The following is an 18,887-nucleotide window of genomic DNA, read 5'->3' on the forward strand; positions in this document are numbered from 1 at the left end:
GCTTGCTTTATGGAGGACTACGGTGGCTGTGGCGCCGCTATAGATATCTTCCAGTATTTTTACATATGTCTCATCTACACCCTGTTTCCGTAATGCCTCCATGACTGCTGAGGTTTCGACTGAATCAAACGCTTTCTCGTAATCAATGAAAGCTATATACCACGGTTGCTTATATTCTGCACATTTCTCTATCACTTGATTGATAGTGTGAATATGGTCTATTGTTGAGTAGCCTTTACGGAATCCTGCCTGGTCCTTTGGTTGGCAGAAGTCTAAGGTGCTCCTGATTCTATTTGCAATTACCTTAGTAAATACTTTGTAGGCAACGGACAGTAAGCTGATCGGTCTATAATTTTTCAAGTCTTTGGCGTCCCCATTCTTATGGATTAGGATTATGTTAGCGTTCTTCCAAGATTCCGGTACGCTCGAGGTCATGAGGCATTGCGTATACAGGGTGGCCAGTTTCTCTAGAACAATCTGCCCACCATCCTTCAACAAATCTGCTGTTACCTGATCCTCCCCAGCTGCCTTCCCTCGTTGCATATCTCCTAAGGCTTTCTTTACTTCTTCCGGCGTTACCTTCGGGATTTCGAATTCCTCTAGACTATTTTCTCTTCCATTATCGTCGTACGTGCCACTGGTACTGTATAAATCTCTATAGAACTCCTCAGCCACTTGAACTATCTCATCCATATTAGTAATGATATTGCCGGCTTTGTCTCTTAACGCATACATCTGATTCTTGCCAATTCCTAGTTTCTTCTTCACTGTTTTTAGGCTTCCTCCGCTCCTGAGAGCATGTTCAATTCTATCCATATTATACTTCCTTATGTCAGCTGTCTTACGCTTGTTGATTAACTTCGAAAGTTCTGCCAGTTCTATTCTAGCTGTAGGGTTAGATGCTTTCATACATTGGCGTTTCTTGATCAGATCTTTCGTCTCCTGCGATAGTTTGCTGCTATCCTGCCTAACGGAGTTACCACCGACTTCCATTGTACTCTCCTTAATGATGCCCGCAAGATTGTCGTTCATTGCTTCAACACTAAGGTCCTCTTCCTGAGTTAAAGCTGAATACCTGTTCTGTAGCTTGATCTGGAATTCCTATATTTTCCCTCTTACCGCTAACTCATTGAACGGCTTCTTATGTACCAGTTTCTTCCGTTCCCTCCTCAGGTCTAGGCTAATTCGAGTTCTTACCATCCTGTGGTCACTGCAGCGCACCTTGCCGAGCAAGTCCACATCTTGTATGATGCCAGGTTTAGCGCAGAGTATGAAGTCCATTTCATTTCTAGTCTCGCCATTCGGGCTCCTCCACGTCCACTTTCGGCTATCCCGCTTGCGGAAGAAGGTATTCATTATCCTCATATTATTCTGTTCCGCAAACTCTACTAATAACTCTCCCCTGCTATTCCTAGTGCCTATGCCATATTCCCCCACTGCCTTGTCTCCAGCCTGCTTCTTGCCTACCTTGGCATTAAAGTCGCCCATTAGTATAGTGTATTTAGTTTTCACTCTCCCCACCGCCGATTCCACGTCTTCATAGAAGCTTTCGACTTCCTGGTCATTATGACTGGATGTAGGGGCGTAGGCCTGTACAATCTTCATTTTGTATCTCTTAGTAAGTTTCACAACAAGACCTGCCACCCTCTCGTTAATGCTATAGAATTCCTGTATGTTACCAGCTATATTCTTATTAATCAGGAATCCGACTCCTAGTTCTCTTCTATCCGCTAAGCCCCGGTAGCACAGGACGTGCCCGCTATTTAGCACTGTATATGCTTCTTTCGGCCTCCTAACTTCACTGAGCCCTATTATATCCCATTTACTGCCCTCTAATTCCTCCAATAGCACTGCTAGACTTGCCTCACTAGATAAAGTTCTAGCGTTAAAGGTTGTCAGGTTCATATTCCAATGGCGGCCTGTCCGGAGCCAATGATTCTTAGCACCCTCTGCTGCGTCGCAGGGCTGACCGCCGCCGTGGTCAGTTGCTTCGCAGCTGCTGGGGACTCAGGGCCGGGGTTTGATTGTTGTGTTCATAGGAGGCTGTGGCCAAGTACTGCACCAGGGTGGCCAATCCTGCTCTGGTGAGGGAGTGCGTTACCGGTTCTGGTCACCGGGATCAGGCCACACTCCAGGCCTGTTTGTGCAATTTTATCAACACGCGGTTTTTTTTAATCCGGTGGAAAACTGCCGGCACCGGGATTCGAACCACGGACCTCTTGCACGCGAGGCGGGTGTTCTACCTCTACGCCACCGCTGCACCGCTGCGTTCATTATCGCCTTCACGTAAAGCGTGGGTGAACCCCCGTCATAAGCTTAGCTGTAAAATATGTAGTGCATGCGCAAAGAGAGTGTCCACTATGCAAAAGTCACATTCAGGCGCAGGCAGCCAATACTACGGCCTTAGCGAGGACCAAACCTACAGCGCGATGAAACGCGTCGGCTCCTTTCCTGCTGGCTATTCGAATGTCCACATCAAAGGAAGGTGCACTGACATGGCGAGACCGTAAACAAACTGAAACCACTTCGATAAAGGTAGCAGATGAAAATCGAGCCAGCGTCTGCTCATTCCTGCCAGGCGATAGCCTGTATAAATGAAATTCGTGGTACGGAAACATTGCCGACTTTCTCATTCGGAATGAAGGTGGCACCACCGCTGAGGATGCGCGGCACGTTTATAGTTACTGCGGCCTGTTGTGTGAACTTTATTTCCTCAGACATCGAAGTTATGGCGGTAGTCGGTAACCGAATCTGATGCCGGTAACTACGACGGCTTTGTTATTCTTTAAACCTACAAGGCTGCTAATTATTTAAGCCCCTGTTATGCAATAGAAATTCCGGTATCCCTATAGCTGCTGTGCGAATGCAACATAATGCGAATACTTTTGAAAGTTCAGCGATTCACGGTGTAATATATTACACAGTGAAGGGTATTACACGTTAAAGGACCATAAGCTTACTCCCAGTATTATATAAAATATTCTCGAAAAATATCTCCAATAGAATAAAAGCAATACTCAACTTTATTCAACCAAGGGAACAGGCTTTCTTCAGGAAGGGATGCTATACAATGGATCTCATACATTTCAATAGTGAGGTTATCGAGAAATCCGCACAGTACAATAAGCCTCTCTATATGGCTTTCATAGAATACGAAAAAACATTTGATTCAGTAGAGATACCAGCAGTCATAGAGGCATTGCGTAATCAAGTAGTACAGACTGCTTGCGTAAATACCCTGGAAAGTATCTACAGAGACTGCACAGTCATCTTAATTCTACAGAAAAACTAGGAAGATGCCTATAAAGAAAGAGGTAAGACAAGGACACAATCTCTCCAATGCTATTCACTGCGTGCTTGGAAGAAGTATTCAAGCTATTAAACTGGGAAGGTATAGGAGTAAGGATCGACGGCGAATACCTCAGCAACCTTTGGTTTGCCGTTGACATTGTTCTGTTCAGCGACACTGCAGACTAGTTACAACAAATGATTGAGGATCTTAACAGGCAGAGTGTAAGAGTGTGACTGCAGATTAAGATGCAGAAGACAAACCGAACAACCGGGCAAGGGTACAAGAGCTCAGGATCGTAAGTCAGCTTCTGGAGTCTGTGATGGAGTACGTTTACCTGGGTCAACTAATCACACGGATCTCTGACCATGAGAAGGAAATTCATAGAATAAAAATGAGTTAGATTGCAATCGGCCGACATCGTGAGCTCCTGACTGGAAGCTTACCATTATCATTGAAAAGAAGGTATACAATCAGTGCATTTTACCTGTTGCTGACATATGGCGCAGAGACTTGGAGACAGACAAAGAAGCTTGAGAACAAGTTAAGGACCTGCCAAAGAGCGATGGAACCAAGAATGCTAGGCATAACATTAGGAGACAGAAAGAGATCGGTTTGTATCAGAGAGCAAATGGGTGTAGACGATATTCTAATTGATATTAAGAGATTGGATTGGATTGGAGCCAACTTTATGCCTGCAGTTGGGCGCTCACGCACCCAGACGAGGGCCCACGTCATCCTCAATGTCACCGTTACTCGGCGCGGGTCTCCGCTCGCCGTTGACGGCTCGCTGGGTCCGTGGCTTTCGAGCGCCTCGAGGACCTGCTGGATGGCCCAGCGCTGATCGTCTCGGTTGCAGTTCTTCGCGGCTGCCTCGAGCCGCGGTGGGAGCATTCTTGATTTTGCTTCTTCTGGATATTTAACGCAGTCTCACAAGATGTGCGTGTAGTATGCGGTCTCCCTCCTGCACACTCTGCACATATCTGTCGGATATGTCTCGGGGTACATGCGATTCATCAGTCTCGGGCTCGGTAGCGATCCGGTCTGGAGCTGTCTCAGTTTTACCGCTTCCACTCGACTCAGTCTCGGCTGCGGGGATGGGAGAGTCCTGCGAGCCAGGCGGTAGGCCTTCGTGATTTCATTGTAATCCGTCATGCAGTCCTTGGTTCCGAACCACGTCGGACGGTCTGTCGCCGGGGCGCGGTTGGTCAGCGTTCGCGCCGCTGCGTGTGCCGTCTCATTATGGTTCTGATTGCGTTCCGACGCGTCGCCCACGTGCGCCGAGAACAACTTGAGTCGTACTTTTCGTTCTTCTAGTTTGACCGGTCGCAGTACGCGCTCAGCCTCCCTGCAGATTTGGCTTTTGGCGACGTTTCGCACCGCCTGTCTTGAGTCACTCCGCACCGTGTGGCAGTCGGCGTCGGTGATGGCCAGGGCGATGGCTACCTCCTCCGCTTGTTCCGCTCCGGCACTTCTCACGCTCGCTGCCGTCCTCGTGGCGCCGGGTGACGCCTCTATGACGACCGCTGCGAAGGCGTTCCGTTGGTATTCGGCTGCATCCCCGTACCGCGCGTGTTCGTCGTCGGCATGCTGGTCGGTGAGAGCCTTGGCCCTCGCCGCTCTTCTTCCCTCCTTGAACTCGGGATTCTATTTCTTCGGTATGGGGTCGATTCTGGTCGGGCGTCGGACCTCTTCCGGGACGGGAAGCTTCATCTCCACCTCGTTCGAGCTTCTAATTCCCTGATCGTCCAGTATCTTCCTCCCGGCTTTGGTCATGGGCAGCCGCTCCAGTTGAGAGGTCCGTTGCGCTTTGGCTATTTCTTCGAGCGTATTGTGTACCCCGAGTTGCAACAAGCGGGTCGTGCTCGTGGACTCGAACAGGCCCAGCGCCGTCTTGTGCGCTCTTCTGATGAGCACGTTGATTTTGTTTCATTCGTGTTGCAGCCGTCTGTGGTAGGCTGCAACGTACGCGACGTGGCTGATGACGAAGGATTGGACGAGCCTAATTAGGCTCTCCTCTCTCACGCCAGCCTAACGGGAAGTGACTCGTCTGAGGAGTCGAATCGCGTTGGCTGCTTTCGCCTTGAGACTGTTTATGGTTTCGCCGTTTCTTCCGTGCTTTTCGATGACCATGCCTAGGATCCTAATTTTGCCGACCTCGGGGATCACGTTGCCGGATTTGGTGACGATTCTGATTTTTTCGTATTCGCGTTGTCTGGTCTTGCCTCTGCTGTTTTTGGTAGGTGGGAGTATGAGAAGCTCCGATTTGCTCGGCGAACATCTCAGTCCGGTGCCTCCCAGCTGATCTTCTATTGCGTCGATGGCAGCTTGCAGCGCACCCTCGATGTGGGTGTCGCTGCCACCGGTCACCCATAGCGTGATATCGTCCACATATTTGATGTGCCCGAGCTTTACGGCCACTCCGATCGTTACCAGGTTGAACAGCATCGGCGAAATGACCAATCCCTGCGGTGTGCCGGTGCTCCCGAGCTTCTTCGCTTGCGTCTGTAGGTCACCTGCTCGTAGCTCGACAGTCCTGCCCATGAGGAAGTCCTTGATGCAGTTGTAGGATCTTTCACCCCTGTTAAACTTGGAGACGTGGGACAGAATCGCCGAGTGTTTCACCTTATCGAAGGCGCTCTGAGGGTCGAGCCCTAGGATTGCTTTGTTGTCGCGGGCGCTGCCGCCATCATCGATGATTTGGTATTTGAGCTGCAGCATCGCGTCCTGCGTGCTGAGGTGCTGTCTGAAGCCGATCAAAGTGGCCGGGTACAGCCCTTCTCGTTCCACGTAGTCTTGCAGGACGTGCTCCAGCACCTTGCCCACGCAGGACGTGAGCCAGATGGGCCGGAGGTTATCCGTGTCCGGCGCCTTCCCCGACTTGGGGATCAGGATGGTCTTGGCTGTCTTCCACAGCTTCGGCAGCGCGCGCGCTCTCCAGCACTTGTAGTATTTTGCGAGGTTTTCAATCGAGCCGTCATCGAGGTTCTTGAGCGCCTTGTTCGTGACGAGGTCCGGGCTGGCTGACGACCGCCTGTTGAGGTCGTGCATGGCCGCGCGTACCTCCTCGACGTCGATGTCACGATCGAGCTTCGCGTTAGGCAGGCCGCTGTACGGCGCGTGTTGTTCGGTCGGTGTAGTCGGCAGGTATTTGTCGTTAACGAGCCTGGTGACTTCGTCGACGCCGTGTGCTGAGACCGCCCGATGTATGAGCGTGGCGAGTCTGTTCCTTTGGTGCGACTTGGCCTTGGTTTCGTCGAGCAGGTGCCGCAGCAGGTTCCACGTCTTCCCGCTGTACATTTGCCCGTCTGCCGCGTTGCAGATATCGTTCCACTGTTGCGTGCAGAGAGCGCGGCAGTGATCCTCGATCGCTCGGTTCAGCTCCGCCACCTTCTTTCTCAGTCTGCGGTTAAGCCGCTGTTTTTCCCAGCGATTGAGTATCGACTGTTTGGGTTCAATGAGATGCGCAAGCCGGTTGTCTACTTTGTTGATCTCGGCGCCCGTTTCAATTTCTTTGGTCGCGTCGCTTACGCTCTTGGTGATTTCGGCCGTACACGAGTCGATGTCTTCGATCTCGTCGTCACCGTCGCTCTTCTGCCTTCTGGCGTCTCCAAGGGCATCCCAGTCTATCCATCTGTGTGTTTTGATGCTGGTGTGGTTGTGTTCCGGTATGCCGATTTCCACGATGGTGTGGTCGCTGCCTAGGTTGGTGCCCGTGTTTCTCCAGGTGATCGCGCCCCGGATGCCGTTCTTGACGAACATGAAGTCCGGAGTGGTGTCCCTGGACACAGAGTTACCAATTGTCGTTGGATGTGTCGGGTCCGTGGTGAGGGTGAAGTCGAGTTCCGTGGCGTCTTGGTGCAAGTCGCGGTCCTTTGCTATGTACTTGTTGTAGCCCCAGGCAAGGTTCATCGTGTTGAAGTCTCCGCACGGGATCACCGTGTTGCGGCCCGCTGCGGTGCTGGCTCTGTACAGTAATGTCTTGAATCCCTGTTTTCTCTGCGATGGGTTGCTGTAGACGTTGAGCAAAAATATGCTTCCTTTTATCTTCTTGCCCGCGATGATATCGGTGAGTGTGTGCTCGATCTTGATATTGCTTGGCAGCTCGTATTCGACGAACGTGAGTCCCTTCCTGACCAGGGTGCACAGGCCTCTGCCGTCGGGCGGTCCCTTGTACACTCTGTAGCCGGGGAGGGACGGTGCATCGGTTAGTGTTTCTTGCAGTAGTATAACGTCTGGCTTGCGCGCGGCATGTACGATGTACTGTTGGTTGACTGCCTTCTTCCTTCTGAAGCCGCGACAGTTCCACTGCCACACGGTTACACCTGCTGCTGGGGTTGCGTTGGCGGCCATGATGCGTTGGCGTGTACGGGGCTCCCTGGTTGGGTTGATGTTGCGCGAAGAGGGGCGCAAACGTCGGGTGGCTTACCATCGGCTGTAAGGTCCTTTCGATGTAGGCGAATCTGTTCGTGCTCTCGGCTTGGTAAGTCTCCATTGTTTGTTTCAATGCTGTCACTGCAGCGATGTTCGTCGTGATTAGCTGTTCGAGTTTACTGAATGTCGTTTCGAATTTCGTTTCGAGGCTGTCGATGCGATCGTTTTCTGTTTGCGTGCGCGTGGCCTCGATGGCTCGCTTCTTGGGTGCCGGTTCCTCTATGGCTTTCTCCTGTTCATGTTCCTGTTCCTGTTTCTCATGTTCGTTGTCATTTCCTCGGTCTTGCTTGTGCTTGGCGTGGGTCTCTGTAGAGGCTCGTTGGTGCATAGCAGCAACTGACGGATCTTTTTCGTGAGATTGTTGATGGTCGCTCGCAACGCCGCATTTTCTTGTTTTAGGATCTCATTTGCCTCCCGCACCTTGTTCATATCTTCTTTCTTCGTGGTTTTGGTGATTTTCTACACGTTCCTTATATTGTTTCCTTTCGCTGCGTTGACCCAGCTCACTCGCTCACGTGGTGGTGACGTTTTCCTGCTGAAGCTTCTCTTGCAGCAGCTGGCGTCTCTGGATTTGGGCGTGCTGTTTTCCGATGGGGTCCTTGACTTTCGCGCATCTGGCGGCTTGTCGAGTGGCAAGAAATCGCTCTCCGACGGCAGCTGGCGTTCGGCCTGTTGGCGCTCCCATTGTCGCTTGCGCAGATCTTGTATTTCGCCTTGCACATTCGGTCTCCGGTCGCGTGCTCGTCTCCGCACAACTTACATTTTGGGGTACAGCGATGGTCTTTTGTAGGGTTCGCGACTCCGCAGGCCAAGCACGTCTTGATTGTGGCGGTCGGGCAGACGTCCTTGCGGTGTCCCACTCGGCCGCACTGCTGGCACACGTCGATCTGTTTCTTGTAGAGGCGGCACGGTATCAGGGTGACTCCGTATCGGACGAAGTTCGGTACCTTGGGTCCCTGGAACACCACAATCGCCGTATCCGTGCTTCCAATCCTTTTTGCGGCCACTGCTAGCGGGTTCCTCTCGTTGACGATGTTTCAGTCTAGCTCGTCGGCGCTCGCGTCGATGGGGATGCCTCTGATAACACCCTTTACGGTGTCGTGAGGTGCCGTGCGATATGCGCTGACCTCGTAGCGTTTGCCTTGAATAGATATTTGCTGGATTTTAGCGCACCTTGCCGCGTTGTCTTCGTTCGGTGTACTGAAGACCATGATGTTGTGTTGCGTGTTGGGGCAGATGGTGTCCGCGGTGCTTTCCTCGCTCGGGATCTTGGCCGCAGCGAGTATGGCCGCAACGACGGTGGTGGTGCCGGTCTTGACGATGTCCAGTCCCCCTCTGGGTCTGACAATTATCTTGCTTTCTTCTAGTGGCATGGCTGGCATGCGTGCTGCCTTGATGGCCAAGGCTCTGACGTTCTTGTAGAATTTCGACCTCGTGCTTGTTTGACTCCCGCCGGGTCCGTCGGGCTTGCCCCTGGTGGGGGTCCCCTGGCGCAGCCTTGACATGCGTTCCCCCGCGAGCGTCCATCCGGCGTCGCTGTGGTATTCCTCGGGTGATATCTCTTTTCCTCGAAGTTGAACGCACATGACATTGTCCACGATCATTGTTGTTTGAGAGTGCACCTCCATCCCGGAGCTGACGAGCGGCAGCCGCCGGGATGTACGGCAGGCCGCTGTCGGTGCAACGGTGTTGGGCCTAGTGTCCGCGGAACACGCCTAAGCCTAGCAATCCTTGGCACGGTGGTAGTAGAAGTAGTCACGAAATTTGGCAAAGAAAAACGCACCCCTGGGGTCAGCTGGTATCGGTCGATGCCGCTCGCCTTCACGGACACATTGGTGCAAGCAACACTTTGGTTCGAGGTAATTAGCACTGCGTAATTCGCTAGCAATCACGGAGCCGATCTTTGACTAGGGACGAGCGCTTCTTCGTGGTGCTAGGAAGGTCATGGTGCTAGGCAGGTAATGTAATGCGCAGGTTAGATAATCATTGGACTATTAGGGTGACAGAATGGGTACCGAGAGAAGGGAAGCGCAGTACAGGACGACAGAAGACTAGGTGGTGTGACGAAATTAGGAAATTTGCGGGTGCTAGTTGGAACCAGTTGGCGCAGGACAGCGGTAATTGGAAATCGCAGGGAGAGGCCTTCGTACTGCAGTGGACATAATATATCATGGTCATGATGACGCTGCTGCTGCTGATGTTTTTGTTAATGTATGTGCAGCAACACATACTCCGTCCTTTCTCATATTACTCGTAAATAAACGGATTCCATGCAGGAGTAGTTCACATACCGGCCAATTCATATTTTTAAAGCTTCTTTTGATTTTTCGTTCTTTTCGCCCCAAGAGGGCGCTTTCGGGCTTCCCTGTATAATATATTCGAGTAATTCTAAGTGTTTTAAGGTATCTGCATATCTTGCCGATGGTTCTAAGAGCAAATTATCAACAGAGGGCAGGCGTTGCTTGACAAGCAAAAGCTACTCTCGCCCTCAGTCTCTTTGTCGCATAAGCAGAAATACAGCAAACGTAACCAAAACAGAATATGGGAGACGTTGTTTACGGTAGTTATAATGCAGATTAACCACTGTATTCACAAACGCACCTCTACTCGACCCTCCACTCGAAATGCACCTCGAGATCGGTGTCTCATTTCACGATTCGCTCCTCTTGAAACGCGCTCTGAGTGAAGAAAAACTCTAACTTTCACTCGAGAATCTCGCCTCAACCGCTTTTTCCAATGGACACCAGTAGCCTCCATAGGCTTCATTTTGCGAACGGTGTTGCTCATTTTCAAGGGGATCGTTTTAGGGAGCGGTGCAATCCTCTGGAGTGCTTCGGTAACTGAAATATTCCACAGTGGTGCCGAGGCAGATCGGCCGTGCTGTCAAGAAGACTGCGAGCTAGTGCAGTCACTGTTGCTCATTTCGGGCATGAGCCTGTTGATGACCTGCATACAAGTACTCTTCGTGTGAGTTCTCCAAAACTACTATCGGCGCCCGCGAATTCATGTGTTTCTGGCGCCTAATAGTACACAGCCGCATCAGTTGAAGCACGGTGCGGCACATAGCTGCGGCGGGCTTCGAACCTACGAAAACTTAGAAGATTCCTGCCATTAGTGAGTCGATTTCCCGTGTCTTCGATTACTGACTGCGGATTCGCCTGCGCAAAGCCAGCATTAGTTCGCGCTGTCCGAGTGTCTTGTACTCGGGTAGATCGTCCCTGACTACGCTAATTCAAGGACGGCGGAGCACATCACAGCAAGGTGAGCTTGTCTATAAATGAGCAGGTTTTTGCTCACTTTAGTTTTTGCAATTTTCCCTAATTTCATGGATATGGTTGCGCTAGGGAAAACAAAAAAATATATACTGTCATCTTGCGTGGGAAGTGCGCCTTTGGTCGAAATTGAAGTCATGAGGAACAATTACGCGTGCCTTCCTTTAATATACTCAGTTTAATTAGCCTATCGTGCCTATGAATATCTCAGCCTAACAAGGAAGTGGCCAACCACGAAATGGCCTTCGGAATTCTAGCTGCATGCATACGCGGGTGAGGGAAATGTTTTATTTGAGCCCAAAACTCAGAATAACAATATAACAAAGTATAGTTTTGATACATCACATTATATTTTAATGTGTTCAAGCTGATGGAGTGGCATAGCTCCTAATACAGACATTGCTAGCCAGTCGTAGTCATTATGTGCCACATATCTTTGTTAGGACGATTGAAGTTATCTAGACGGTTCATTATGTAAGTGTTAGATTGATGTATATTGGTCTGGCTACGTAAGCGCCAGACCAGCTAAAAAATATTTCTTTGCAAATATATATGAAAACACTCTGAGCTCATTAGTGTAAAAAATTCGTGTTCTGGAAAAAGAAAGCTCTAAACGAATGTATTTAGTACGAAAAGTAGAGTAATGAAAACGAATAGAGTATCTAAGCTTTCTTTTAATTGCCTTAACACCAGTATGGTTATAAGCCGCCGCATCTCTTATGATGGAACCAGGCTGCCTGCTCCAGTGCGCAAAGCAACTGCCTTCCCAAGTGTGCTGTGTGTGTGGCGCTTGCTTTGGTGTACAAGTGGAGTAGAGCATCAGTTAATGTTTCCTGCTGCACTACAATCGTTGTCGCGCTATTCTGGCTAAGACGTCTATTGTACCACATTTGACATCCTTGTAGATGATGTCTGTATTTTTATACTGGTTTCTTTTCTTCATCCACATTTATTAATACTGTATGCACATGTAATTATTTCTGGTGAAACCAAGTGTTTTCGTGTTTTCATAGGATTACAAATACAGCGTGAACTATGATCCTATAAGCAGAAGGTACAAATATATTCTGCAATAAGGCACCATCCGTGCTCTTGACAGTAAGTTTCGGTTGTAAGCACCCGACGTTATGCAGTGGCAAATCTTTGTGGACTATATGCTGTTTCTTCTCTTGTTCTAGCTTCCGTCTAAAATGAAATACGAAGGCCAGAACAAAGAATTTCTTCCACAGGATGCAGGTGACAGCTGGCTTCCATGAGGCTTGCTGAACTTCAGCAAATGACTGACGAACAAAGCCCAGCGTAGCAGCGTGTCTTGTGGGATCACACAATAGGCCAAATTATTATTCAGATGGTCACAATGACGATGTTGAAAAATATAGTATAGAGTAGAGCACATTATTAGCATTAGTTCAGGAGAGCTGACATCAACCATCAAAATTATGGCATATTTCTTAATGTACACTTGCTCCGGATAAAGCAGCTTCAGCATACCGCTAAATAGTAGATTGTCGGCTAGAAATGCTACGAAATCGCTGCATCAAAAATTACGGGCAGTAAAAAGCTCTGGCTGCAACTGTAACACATCTTGACCAACTGATGACTTCGCCCATTATATTCATCGATATAGGCTCTTTAAAACAATATCATATGACTGTTGAAGATGAATAAAACATGAATTTGGTTTTTTCATGAAAGAGATGATTCGCGGTTGTAGTTCTAAAATACAGGGTGTTCATTTCGCCAAGTTGTTAATGTGTGGAGACTAACGTCAATATTACTACACAGTTTATTAAAATAAGCACAGACTAATTACCGGACCGCTTAGACAAGCAGTTATGCAGCACCTGGGTTTATTTCGGGAAGCGAGATGGTGCAATTGCAACACGCAGGCACCCTATCTTTCGATGCTTTTAGGTCTCCCGCCAGCCTTAGTGTGCACAGACGCTGATTTTTTCCTCAGCTGATCTTTCCGAGGCCCAAATTCTGCACTATAAAGGCAAAAAAATCATGTACACAGGGCCTTCTGGCGACAAGTAAGTTCGGTGTACCTAAAGAACTGAAAAGAAAAGACAGCACAACCAATGAAAATGTGGCCGTAGCGTGAACTTGAAAGCGCCTAGTATGGAACGTGCATCAGATGCTACCACATCGCACATTGGAAAACGTAAGGCTAAAAAACGCTAATGCTGCTAATTAACTACTGACAAGTCAATTCTTGGAACAATAAAGCATTGTGTAGTTTATATGTGAAGTGACGAAACATTAGAAATGCAGGCATAAGTTCAGTGACCCTATCGGCTACAATTTCAGCAAACTGACTGAAGAGCATGGCTTCAAAACAAAGTACAGGGCTCAGCAAATCTTCTTTTATTCAATCTACCGGAGCTACACATTCAACCATATGTAATCTGCCACATGTATACTACGACAGACACCGATAGGTACCTTATGTATTTCGGCTAAAAAAAAGCGGCACCAATAACATATTGTCGTGCTGAATCTACCACAGGCTCTAATTAGCAAAAAAAAAAAACGTTTCGCACGAGTTTATGATGCCTCAAAGACTATGCTTCAGGTGGTAATGATTGCAGCATGAGCAACTGGAGTCATTCAAACTTAGACACCTCGCAAATATTGTATCGACAGCGCCGCGGCACCCTAACGAAGACCGCATCAACATAATACGCTACCGTACAAAACACGCCGCTTCTTCCCGTCCGTGAAAACGTCGAACAGCGAAGCTGTTTTAGTTAGACCAAGTGTTACACCATGCAATTCAAGCTTCCCAAGCAGTCTATATTGTAAATATTTCGTTTCAACATTATTTTCCCTCAGTTTCGCTTTTGCGTTTCGCGTGGTGACCATGGTTTAGGTGTGTGTGTGTGTATGTGTGTGTGTGAGAGTGTGTGTGTGCGCGCGCGCGCGTGTGCGTATGTGCGTGTGTGTGTGCGTGCGTGCGCGCGCGCGCGCGCGCGCGTGTGTGTGTGTGTGTGTGTGTGTGTGTGTGTGTGTGTGTGTGTGTGTGTGTGTGTGTGTGTGTGTGTGTGTGTGTGTGTGTGTGTGTGTGTGTGTGTGTGTGTGTGTATTTTGCAGTTCTCCCGCGGCGCGCATAGGTAAGGTGGCCGAGCATGGCGTACTCAAGAGTCGGCCGGTATCTGGAATACCAAGATGTTTCACACACCTCATGATCGGCTTCCGACCTGGACTCTTGACGCAGGATACGATGCTTCTCCTGAAACACCAGATCATAGACGCCGGGGCCACTTGGGGCACCCGCCCGATACTCGGCCTCGACCTGGAGAAGGCGTTCAATAATATAGAGCACTCGGCAATACTTAAGGCGATCGCGGATCTAGGGTTCGGGCGCCGGTTCTACGAGTTCGTCCGCTCCTTCCTAACCCATCGCAAGGCCGTGCTTGCGACGGAGACATTACGTCGGAAAACGTCGTGCTGGGACAGAGTGGCGCCCACCAGGGCTCTGTCCTCTCGCCCATGCTGTTCAACCTTGTGATGATCGGGCATTCGAACGCCTCTCGAAGGCACAAGGCCTCAACCATGCGGTATACGCGGATGACATACCATCTGATTGGTGCTCCGCGCGCTCGGACGGCTTTATCAAATCCGCTGTGCAAGAGGCAGTCGAAACCGCCGCGTCCTACCTCGACCACACGGGCCTCAATCGCTCCTTCGCCAAATCGGAATTCTTGCTGTACTGTCGAAAACTACCAAGCAAAAGGCCAAGAGGTGAAAAACCCCAGCCGAGAGCAACATCACCGGCCGCACCAGAGACGGTCGCCCCATCCTAAGGGTGGACTCCATCCGAGTACCAAACGCCACCATAGTACTCACAGCCAACGTGGAGGTGGCGGAACCATGGCCATAGCCTTGGCAATGCTCGACGACAAGCGAAATATAATATTCAGCGAATCGAGAGCGGCCGCAATAGCGTGCGAGAGAGGAGTCGTCTCCGACTAGGCGTTGCTCGTCCTCCGCGGCGCCGATCCGAGCACACTTAAGCACTACACCGTCATCTGGCTTCCCGCCCACCTGGGTCGGATACCGGGCGCCCCGCCCAACCTGAACGAGACAGCCTACGACGTTGCGCGCGCGCTTACCGACCGCGCCGTCACCCCCGGGCAACCGTGTCTCGATGAGCTGGAAGCGAACAGGGTCGCCCCAGTAGCGTACAACAAAATCACTAAACGCTTTCACTTAGAACGACTTCTCTTTACGCCCCGGTACTCCAAATTAAACAGGCCGCAGGCGCTAATGCTACGCTTGTTACGAACACATACCTATCCCAACCACGCCACGCTACACATCATCTAGCCTGACGTCTAGCCCGACGATGCATGCCCCTCGTGCGTGTTTATGGTGACACTAGCACATGTGCTCTAGGAGTGTAGAAACGCTCCGCCCGACTCTACCTCGGACAAGTGGGAGAAAACCCTACGAAGCCCCCTTCTATAATACCAGCAATGGGCCGTCCGGCAGGCTCGCGTAGCGTCCGCCAGGTACTCCCTTTTGTCCCTGCGTGGGAAATGCCCACTTCGCGCTTGCATGCGTCCTGCAGGAGCTTTACTAAGGTTTTCCCAGTCCAAATCCCAACGTTTGTTTTTATTTTTAGACGTGAGGTGGGGGGTCTGAAGTTTATTTTTATTTTTAGTGTGAGGTTTACTCTTACACGTTGTGATGTGTGGTGCGCGACGTGGTGCGGGGCTCGGGACGGTCGAGAGCAGACGACGCGGAGGGCACGCGCGCCGAGCTGGAAGGAGGAAAAACGACGACGCCGAAGAGCGCCCGGCACGTGAACGCGCGGCGCAGGAAAGAGAACAAAAAAAAAGCAACCAATGAGAAAAGACCACGGGGCGTCGGGCAGCCAATCAGTAAATGCCAAATCGGCCAGACCACGACAAAAAGCTTGGTGCGCTGGCAGAACGGGGGCGACACGCAAGAGGACACGCAGGGAGACGCCGGGGAGACGCCAGGAGAGTCCCAGGAAACGACGGCTGGAGGAGGTCAACCACCGGAGCGGGCGTTGAAGACGGGCCGTCGGGTTCCGGACCCGAGCCCACCAGGACTTCACCCGCCCGGGGCCTCCTGCCAACCTGTTCCTGTGCGTCGCCCGTCTACCTGAGCGTGCCGTCGGCTCCTCAAGGCCGGTGAGCTTTTGCGCCAGTGGGCAGGACGGGAACAGTCGGGCTTCGGGCCCGAGTTCTACGCCAGCTGCCCGGCCAGAACGCCACCCCCGTCTGCCGTGCCGCCTGCTGCCCGAGGCCGGCGTTCGAGCTTCCGTGCCCGTGGGCGAGAGGGGAGCATTCGGGCTACGGGCCCGAGCTCTCTGCCCGGCCAGAACGCCGCCGCCGTCCACTCCTGCCACAAAGCCGCCAGCGTTACCTCGCCTCGCCAGAGCTGGCGCGCTCCCGGCGCCCGGTCAGTCAGCCTACGCCGCAACCTTTGGTGAGACCGGCGCCACCCCTTCTGCCAGCTTGTCGCCGCGTTGTCGTGTCGAGACTGCGACGCGTCCCCGCCCTCGTGGCAAGCCCGAACTCGCACCCTCGTTAACCTCGTGCAAGCCCTATAGGAGCGTTCCTTACCGCAATGTTTTCTTGAGTGTGTATTTTAAGCATGTTTTCTGTTTCTTTTTATTTGCTTGATGCCTTTTTTTTGTTTGATTAAAAATCTTTGTGTGTGTGTCCAAACCAACGGCTTCGTCCTCAATTGGGTTCTCGGAGGCTCCGCCTAAGAGAACCGCTAAAACATTGAGAACACGAACCTTTGCCCATAAGTGGGTCATCACACACGTATGGGGTATTCTGTGCTTACCACGCCAACGAGACGAAAATTTCCGGGGATCGTAGAGGTATACAGCCTCGCTGTAAAAACTCCCTATACGTGGGGCGATCCCGGAGATATTGCAATGCCGGGCCGACCCGCGGCGGAGTTGAAGCAGGCGTTAAGCACTTTCCATACGTGGGCCGATCCCGAAGGAAGTGTAATACAAGGCCGACCCGCGGCGGAGGTGCCGTTCGCCATTAGGGTGCCCACATACACAGCTTCGCTGGTCATCGTTATTCACAGAGCGGAAAGGCACTGAGCTTTTTTAAAATTCTCTCGGCTCAATCTCGCTCAGCAAAGTGGCAACCGCGAATGAACCACGGTGAACTCGACTGTTCTCGACGTGCTTTTATGATTTGCTGAATGCTTCGTTTGAAAACAGATCACGGCGGTGGCTTATGGATTCCATATTTTTTATAAGAGCAAGGCCATCGGCCGATTTGGTTTACCGTCTCTCGAGTTTCGGCACTGAGGACAGTGTTGCTGTTTCGATTTCATCAGTAGCGACGGCATCTCATGATGTGGAAAATAAAAAAAAAATGTAAGATGTAAGATGTAAGATGACGCGAGACCTGTCAAACGGTAAAATGATTACTATTTCTACTACGCTGTATTTTGTTATCTCCACGGTCATTTGCGACGTGGGACAGCCGGGATGAATAATTCAATCATGTCGTTGTTCGGCAGAGTGGTCACTGGGTAAGTGAAGAAAAAGTAAATAAGCCCAATCTCTTTGCGCAGCACTTCAAAACTCATTCAGTTGATCCAATTTTTCGCCAATAACTTATAGTATGGGGGATATCATAGCAAGGTAAAAGTAACACCGCACTAAGAGTAATAATTACTCAAAGAAAAAACATTGCACAAGTACAGTTATATAATTTTCTTTTGGCTATACCAGTCACTGTGCTTTATTACTAGCCAAACTTAGTACAATAGTTTATCTCTTAGCATTTGCTATATTTCAGTGATGTGTAGCAGTTGTGCTCATAGTGACATGATGTAGGGTGCCAAGCGCCACCATTGTGCACTACCCGGACAACGAAGAAGTTTGGCAGGCTTGTTCCACTTCAGGTAATACGAGCCATGCTTTGAAGCCACAACAGGAACAACTTCAAGTAAGAATTTTTATGGTAGAGAACGCTAGCTATTTGGCTTTGGATTGCCAAAGCCGTGCCTCATCTACCGTCTTTGTCTGGAGGAAGTGATGTCCAAAGTACCATCATTATGAATTAGGGGGTTCTTAACGAAGCTGCTTTAAACTGGCGGCCGCTTTTGAAAGCTGATGTACCCAGAGGAGAACGTGTAATGATATTGTCATGATGGCTCAGTAAGAAAAGTATTGAAATGTGAATAACTGCATTATTATTAATTTGTAAACTTCATGGTTATCTGTTCGTCGATTTCAGTTGCTTTCTATATTGTAGTTGCGCCCTCCGTTAGCACTGGAAAAGCAGGCAATACGTCGATGTTTTATTCTGACGAGACTTGTGGCTCAAATTACGTTTTCCATCTAGGCTCTAGTTATCGTGCTAAATCGCACGCTTATGCCAGCTTTGATCACAGACTATTCTACTGCTTAGTGACTCAATTATTTCGCGGACAGAAGTTGTTTCAATCACTTTTCCGGATTATTCTGGCTGTAAACACAGGCGTTGCTATTGTTTACCTCAGGCTGTTTTGCTCTTTGGTTGCGCTTGAAAAAGTTTGCATGTGAAGTTATAAATATCGCAAATGAACTTCAACTAATTTATTACCAAATTTTATGTCGTGGTTTAAAACCATCTACAGCCTTGTAATCATACGATCACTAAGCTCAATATCAATATCACGCTTCAGGTAGTGCTACGGACGCCACTGAACATTTCCGCTCCAGGAAATATATCCCGCCTTTGGCGCTGATGTTGCCCCCAAACGATAATCGTCATGTTGTGTGACCTTCTTTTCTTTAACCCTTCGCGCCCGGTACTCCCAGGTCACGAACTATGTGCCTGTAACCAGTGCGACATAGCATTCTTGATAAAAAGTCAAGAACGCAGTTTTTCAAGAAACGC

The 18,887-nt window shown here is 50.1% G+C and overlaps 1 pseudogene; it reads right to left on the bottom strand.

Annotated features, from left to right (window-relative positions):
• Positions 1-3,288: 3,288 nt before the first annotated feature.
• Positions 3,289-7,642, bottom strand: LOC142588655 (uncharacterized; annotated as a pseudogene).
• Positions 7,643-18,887: the final 11,245 nt, after the last annotated feature.

This window comes from Dermacentor variabilis, chromosome 7, assembly GCF_050947875.1.
Source record: "Dermacentor variabilis isolate Ectoservices chromosome 7, ASM5094787v1, whole genome shotgun sequence".
In the NCBI taxonomy this organism is placed as follows: domain Eukaryota; kingdom Metazoa; phylum Arthropoda; class Arachnida; order Ixodida; family Ixodidae; genus Dermacentor; species Dermacentor variabilis.